The sequence below is a fragment of the Microtus ochrogaster genome, unplaced genomic scaffold (assembly GCF_000317375.1).
Source record: "Microtus ochrogaster isolate Prairie Vole_2 unplaced genomic scaffold, MicOch1.0 UNK18, whole genome shotgun sequence".
In the NCBI taxonomy this organism is placed as follows: Eukaryota; Metazoa; Chordata; class Mammalia; order Rodentia; family Cricetidae; genus Microtus; species Microtus ochrogaster.
The window spans coordinates 5,120,004-5,127,680 of record NW_004949116.1 but is presented as its reverse complement, the minus strand read 5'-3'; the positions used below and the strand labels follow the sequence as shown (position 1 = coordinate 5,127,680).

The following is a 7,677-nucleotide window of genomic DNA, read 5'->3' as shown; positions in this document are numbered from 1 at the left end:
TCCAGCCAGGCACATCTATAGACCTGTAAGCATGAGTCTCCAGCCAGGCACATCTATAGACCTGTAAGCATGATCTCCAGCCAGGCACACCTATAGACCTGTAAGCATGAGTTTCCAAGTCAAATGGCCCAACCTGGCAGTGCCAGTGCCTGCTCTGATCCTCTGCTATGGGAGCCGTTTTTGAGACAAAGCTGATATTCCTTTGCTTATTCCCAGAGTGAGTCTGTGGACCACCTAATGATGGTCCTGCAAAAAGCTCTAACACCCGAGTCAGGAAACCAGAGCCTGGCAATTTGACTTTAGAGAGGCACAGAACCCACCTCTATCCCTTGCTCAAACACATTTGTCTGAAACATGCTGGAAGTCTTCTCTGGTCACCATCTCTGTTGCCTTATGTGGCTTTGACTTTGTCAAGGCTACAAGATTGTCCCTCACAAGGAAGATAATTGATTGACATGATTGACAGATGGTCTGCAAAGGCACATTTGCCCCAGGGTGAGAATGACCCAAGTTTAAGTTGACCTGGCCTTAAGATCTGGTTCCCACTGAGTCATAACAAGTCCTCAAGAAGAGAAAGACTCTTCCAGAAGTATGACCACCCTGCATGGAGGAGCCAGTACTGCCCTGGGAGAGGGCTTAAGAGACATTGGTTACTGGTAGAGACCACAATTCTTCCAGACTTGCCCAGATAGCTACCAGGGCAGAACTGAGTACCAGGCAGGGCATAAGTAATTTGTGAACACTCACAGATACTGATAAATTATGGAGACCTAAAAGTGTGAGCCTATTTCCACCTTGTCTGAAGGTCAGAGAGTTTCACCCTGACAAAGGTCAGAGAGTTGGAATGAACTTCTGCCCTCTCAAGGTTAGTGTCAACAGGTGTGGCTAATATCCAGACCTTGTATTTCAGGTATAGAGAAACAGATTTGTTTCTACCTCAAACAAGAGTCTAAAAGATCCAACTAAGTTCCTACTCCCTTAAGGAAATAATAATAGATTCCTTCCAGGGAGTGGTTTGTCTACAAAATGTTTTAGCCTCAGGTGTGAGGTTACTTGTCCTGTTCCAGCAACAGAATAACTAAGAATGTACCCTGCAACTTTCAACTGGTATGTTCATTTTCTTGTATCATGTTAATTCTGGTTTTTTTTCATATTACTCCTACCTTTTGGGGTGGGGAGGGTATTTTAAGTAAATAGAAATTAAATGCAGGAGATTTCAGTATTCCCTGGAACTCCCTCCCGGTACTATCCTATGCTTCTGTTCCATTATTTTCACTTGCATCTTCGTTCACTTTACTTATTTTTAATCCCCATACCACTACCCTGGTAAGTGGTATCTTTGGTGAAGCTGGTCTCTGCATCAATACGTGTGTGGTCCTTCTGATGAACACCCATGGCACAGAGGAGGGAAGGAAACTGTGTAAATGATATTTCTCCTTGGTTCTTACACCTCTCCGATGAAACTGCCAATCAGTTAGTACGCAGATATTCAAAGGGCAGGATAGCAGCATCTGGACCCCAGAGTGTCAGGCATCCTAGGTGACACAGCAGAACAGCAGCTGCTGGCCTACTCATTACTCCAAATCATCGCGTTCTGGGGAGAGATCTGACCATCCTTGAGGTGGCTACAAAACACTGTCATGCTAACTGCCTTGAGGCTGGTTTTTCTCTGTTGTCCCCACTGACTTTGACCTTTTTCTTTTCAGCTCCTTGTAGACTGTGGCTTGTCCCCTACTTCACTGGGCTTCAGTAAGGATCAGAGAAAAGAGCCAGCTGCAAAAATCATTGATGACCACATCTAGCTTCTGAGTGAGCATGTTTTGTTGGAGCTCACTCCCAGAGGGAAATACTGAGGAGTTGTAGACAGGGGTGCCTGGGCACCCATACTCTATTCTGTGATGTGAATGAAGGGGTTCCTAACCATGGAGTGTATTCTCTCACACCCAGACCTCTGTTACCCAGGAATCCCTGTGGGTACCTCATCCGTAGCCTAGCCTGCTTAACCTTGGACTCAGCAATGAGAACCCCAAAATATCACTGTTTAAATATTATGTATTTATATCCTAGGATTGCTAGAACATAGTAAAAACTGGGAAACCCAAATAACAAAAATTCAGTTTTCTTATTTAAACAAAGTATATAATATACACATTGGAAAATACTGCAATAAACCTATTCTTTCACAAAATGACGGTCTACTCATAGAAATGCATTCTCTTGTAGTTCAGAGGACAGAGCCCAGTGTCCTGGGTGGACAGAGCCACCCTCTCTCCAGCTTCCAACAGCTCTTGGCTTGTTCTAGCATCAGGCCAGTCCACACATGACATCCCTCTGTGTGCACTGCTGTCTCTGTGTTTATAAGGACACTGGTCATTTGGATTAGGAACATCCTACTGACCTCAGCTTCCTACAGTCATTATCTCTGAGGACCCTTTTTCCAAACAAGATCTCTGCTGGGGATACAGACTTCCACACAGGAATACCGTTTTCTCCCTAAGCCAAGAGAAAGCAGGCCTGAGGTCACAAAGGTAAACAATGAAGAGCTTTGCAAAAAAGCAATGACAGGGTGTATTCCAGGACCACCATTTTCAGGATGACCACAAAAATGAACTGGAATTAGGATATCCTAAAGAGACACCATCCATGTTGCAAGGTGTCCAGATTGATCCACCGAGCAGCATGGTGAAAGAGGACAGATTTATATCACTGCTGCTTTGACAGGTTCACTATCAGAAGGGAGGCAACTGATGAGATATACAGTTTCAGGAGAGCTCAGTATTAAACTGTCATTTTGTCAATAAAACGTCGTTTCATCAATCTAATGTCTGTGTGCCTGAATGCTTCTGCATAGTTAATTCTGCTGATGCATTAGGGAATGTTCTACACAATATTAATCAAAAAGTAGTGTCAATAGAAGGGCAATATGTAAGCCCAGATATAAAGATTACAAACCTCTCTGAAAGCAGTATTCCCACCAAGACACTTCTCATCTAAGAATTTTTTTTTTTTTTGGTTTTTCGAGACAGGGTTTCTCTGGCTTTGGAGCCTGTCCTGGAACTAGCTCTGTAGACCAGGCTGGTCTAGAACTCACAGTGATCCGCCTGTTTCTGCCTCCCGAGTGCTGGGATTAATCATCTAAGAATATTTGTATGTTTTTTGTAAAACTGCAATTTGAAAAATTAGTTGGTCAATGGAAAACAATTAGAGTAATATAGAGAAATCCCTTGGAAAATTAATTTCTACAAAACATTGTTTGATAAATTGCACTTAATATTTGGAAAGTCCTCTGAATATAAAAATGGTCACAACCCCAATGCCTCTAGATAGTTCTACTACCTGGAACCTGACAGAATTAAGGGGCTATTGGACACAGCCTGAAGCTGCAGGGCTTTGGACATCTCTATGAAATGTGGGTTGTTTTAGAATCTCCTGCTAGTTGGGCAGGTGTCTGGAAAGCTGCTGGAAGTACCAGATCCTCTTTGCAACTGGCCAAAGCCCCTGGCCCTTCACTGTGAGCCAAGGTACTGCTTCCCACTCTTTCTCCAGCCTCCGACTCTCGCGCTTACCCCTCCCTCTTCCTGCCTTACACTGCCTTGCTCTAGCCTTGTCCAGAGCATCCCTCTGAGGCCTCGAGGGCCAGATTCCCATTCATAAAGGCCCTCATCCTGGAACCACAGTATGCAGGGGATGTGTAGTCTTCACAGGATCAACAGGAATAAGAAACGAAACTCATGGTCTGGGTTACCTAGTCCTGAACAGGTTCTGGGGAAGACTGGACCCACCAAACTTTGGGCCCAGCCCAACTGACTCAGAAACCCCCACTCTCTTAGTTAGGGTTTCTATTGCTGCTACAGTCATGACCAAAAGCAAACTGGGTTCAACGTGTTACCCCGGGAGGTCACTCTCCCCTGACTCTGTCCTAGTGGTGTAGGGGAGCATAGGGCCCTGCCCCTTGATGTACAGTCCCATTCCACAATGTTGGAGATGAAGCTGGCCTTCGAGTCTGCTCCTGCGTATTCCTATGGCTTTTCAGAGTCCTCTGGATGATGACTGAGGAGATAAACCGTGCAGGAAATGTCTTAAATCACGAGATCTGGGAGTGATTGGGAAATTGCTTTAGAATTTTACTTATGAAAAAAAAAACCTTCTTTTGCAGATCTCATCGGTAACGACAAGTTACTTGTTGGTTGAGAGCTTACTCATCAGTGATTGCAAGTTATTGGTTGAGGAAAGAAGAGGATCTGCACAGCCACCTGCTCAAGGTTAACAGCAGGTAACCTTGGTACTTGATTTTGGAGCCTTGTAACTAAAGGTAGTTTGGCAAAGTTGCTGTATTAGGGTTCGACACAGAACATTGCCAGGGCTAAGCAAGCACTTCTCCCTAGCTATTCTTGGTCTGGTAAATGTATATTAAAGAGGCTAGGTTTGAACTTTAGCATATTTTTGCCCCTTTTTGAGGTCTGTGTGCTGTGTGTGTCCATGTCCTGGTAGGATGTACATGGACTGCCCTGTTCCTTTCCCCAAGACCATACAGACCACAAGTGGTACAGAATGGGTTACAGAACTTACTTCTAGTCTATAGATATGATATACCTGACAAAACTGATGTTAACACTTGTGTAAATTAAAGGAAAAATTTTGACGCCCCCCTCCCCCAAAAAAAGCAAGCTGGGGAGGAAAGGGTTTATTTGGCTTACACTTTCAGATCAGAGTTCATTATTGGAGGAAGTGACCCTAGAGCAGCAGTCTCTGCTGCAGACCAGTGTCAGTGGCAGATATCTGCATCTGGATTCCTGGTGCTGACACAGGCTTTGCCATGGCACACTTTACTCCTCCAGCAAGGGCTTTTCCCGCTGTGTGCATCTGAGAAAAACCGCTAAAGCCCAGACAACCGTTCACAGAATCAGTAAGGCTTTCTGGTGGCTGGGAATGCGATGAGCAGTACAGTATTTGTCTAACACCGTGAGCCTGGATTCAATCCCAGGTCACCTAGTGATTGCCTTACAAAAGCTGCCAGTTTAATCAGGACTCAGAGCTGATCTAGCTTCTGCTACCGGCGCTCCTCTAGGACTCCAGCACGCTGGATTGGTTTGAATAAAAACGTGAATACTTAGTCTTCAGGGAGTCGCGCTATTTGAGAATGATTAGGAGGTGTGGTCTTGTTGGAGTAGGTTTGTTGGAGGAAGTGGGTCACTGAGGGTGGCTTTGAGGTTTCAAAACCCATGTCCCACCCCCGTGCACCCTGCTCTGTCCCCTCTCACTCCCCCTCTCCCCGCCTGCCCGCAGATCAGGATGTAGCTCTCTACATACCTGATGCCACGTTCTGAAGTACTATGGTGATAATGGACTAAGTCTCCGAAACTATAAGCAAGCCCCCAGAAAGATGCTTCCTTTTTTGTCTTATGACACTTGTGTAGGGGCTGGTTTTAGAGTCAGAGACACATGGTTTTCATCTCTGCTCCTCCGCCTTACACCATCTCTACAAGCCCCAGACACAGAACCTTTCCAAGCCCCTCGATTCTGCAGGACTGCCTCTGGTCTCTCCATGGCTACTGTGATTAGGTAATTCTTTAGCTTGGACAAGATGAACCAGCAGAGGCCAATAGGACGTCATTGGAAGATTCCAGTCCTCCAGGGTCTGGCAGAGCAGTCACCCGAATTGCTCAACACTCACTTACTTGTTCAAGACCTGGTGGGGCCAATATGCAAAGTCCATCAGGATGGTCACAGCCAGAGGGCCTAAGGTTACAAACTCCCAAAAGCCAAGGAACATGAACAGAATTCAACAGACCTGGGTGCCCCATTCAGGACACCTGTGTCTCCGGCACACAGAGACCCCACCTACCCTCACTTCCAACTGAGGGTTCCTGCCTGAAACTGGCAAGTCAGCCATCTCAGCTGAAGCCATCTCTGTAGCCCCTCTGCTAAATATTTTTTAACAGTAAAATAAGGGTATTAGTGGATCATTTTGTTTTCTCATGAAAATTTTCAGAGATGACACTTGACACACCTAACCTCAAAGGGCAAAGAAACACCAGCGAAGATTACCTGACACAGTCTTTTAAAACCTCTTTAGTTGGCAAGACAGATATTATCAGTTCTGTATATCACTAAGAGGCCCACGCTGAAATCTCACAGTCCTTATTAATTTAATTATCAAACCAAATTTGCAATCATTACAATCTCTTTGAAAAGAAAAATTGTATTATCAATATATTTCCCATCAAGTATTCCTAGGAGCTTACAATTATCTGTAGATATATTCACACTCGGGAAGAGGTCCTGTGTGTTAAATATTTTATTTCCATCTGATAGCATTTATCATCTAAAAATGTTTTATAACAGTTTTTATAACAGTTTTATAACAGAAAGACAAACCATATCTTTTAAGTTCTAGGCCATCAGTTAAAAGGAAGGTAATTTTGATATATTTAAGTCATACGGTAATTTTGGTGCATATTTTTTGATTGGGTTGGAGCTGAGCAAGTGCCCTCCTCCCCGGCGGTGATATAATTAGGAAAGATTCACTAACTAAAAATAAGCGGGGCTCGGACATCATTTAAGATGACGAAAAGGCGACAGTGACGCTGATGTTGAGCATATTAATAAAATGTGTCCTAAATTGCTCTTTAACTAAATCAATAACCCCAGTAGGGGCTTACTCTCTGGTGTACAGAGGGCAGCTCCTGGGAGACCACAGTCATGCCCTGCAGGCCATCTCAACATAGTGAAAGCTAATTGAGACCTTCATCCCCTCTTTGTGATTATAAGCCCTAGAGTATCTGGTGGGAACCAGATGGTCTCTGCTCAACTCAGAGAATCTTTGTCCCGTTGACCAGAAAGAACATCAGGACTTGCTTGGCGGTTGTTTAAATATAATGCATTATTTTAAATAGCTTGATATGCAACTATTAAATGTGTAGGTCAGTGCTTCTCAGTGCAAAGTTCAAGAAGCAACAGAGCCAGGCCTAATGGCGTACACCTCTAATCTCAGCACTTGGGAGGCAGAGGCAGGCAGATCTCTGCGAGTCTGAGGCCAGAGTGAGTTCTAGGACAGTCAAGGTATATAATGAGACCTTGTCTCGAAAAAAGAAAAAGAAGGCTCTCCGTGCTGGTGTATCGGGCTCCATCCGCCCGGGGACGGGGGTCACAGGCCTCAGGGGCGCTGATCGGGGTCTCCGGGGCCCGCTAACCCCGACTCGCGCTCATGCAGGCCGAAGTGGAGCAGAAGAAGAAGCGGACCTTCCGCAAGTTCACCTACCGCGGCGTGGACCTGGACCAGCTTCTGGACATGTCCTATGAGCAGCTGATGCAGCTCTACAGCGCCAGGCAGAGGCGACGCCTCAACCGCGGCCTGCGGCGGAAGCAGCACTCGCTGCTCAAGCACCTGAGAAAGGCCAAGAAGGAGGCGCCGCCCATGGAGAAGCCCGAGGTGGTGAAGACCTACCTGCGAGACATGATCATCCTGCCCGAGATGGTGGGGAGCATGGTGGGCGTGTACAACGGCAAGACCTTCAACCAGGTGGAGATCAAGCCGGAGATGATCGGCCACTACCTGGGCGAGTTCTCCATCACCTACAAGCCTGTGAAGCACGGCCGGCCTGGCATCGGTGCCACCCACTCCTCACGCTTTATCCCCCTCAAGTAGCTGTGGCCAATAAAGACTCATGTTCAGTC

General features: G+C 45.8%; 1 non-coding gene and 1 pseudogene across 1 annotated transcript; both read left to right on the top strand.

The window, feature by feature from the left end:
* Positions 1 to 3,877: 3,877 nt before the first annotated feature.
* Positions 3,878 to 4,080, top strand: LOC113458394. Its single transcript, XR_003378784.1, has one exon. It is a non-coding gene; the product is annotated as a small nucleolar RNA SNORA73 family (small nucleolar RNA).
* A 3,027-nt stretch (positions 4,081 to 7,107) lies between these two features.
* On the top strand, positions 7,108 to 7,677 carry LOC101989725 (annotated as a pseudogene).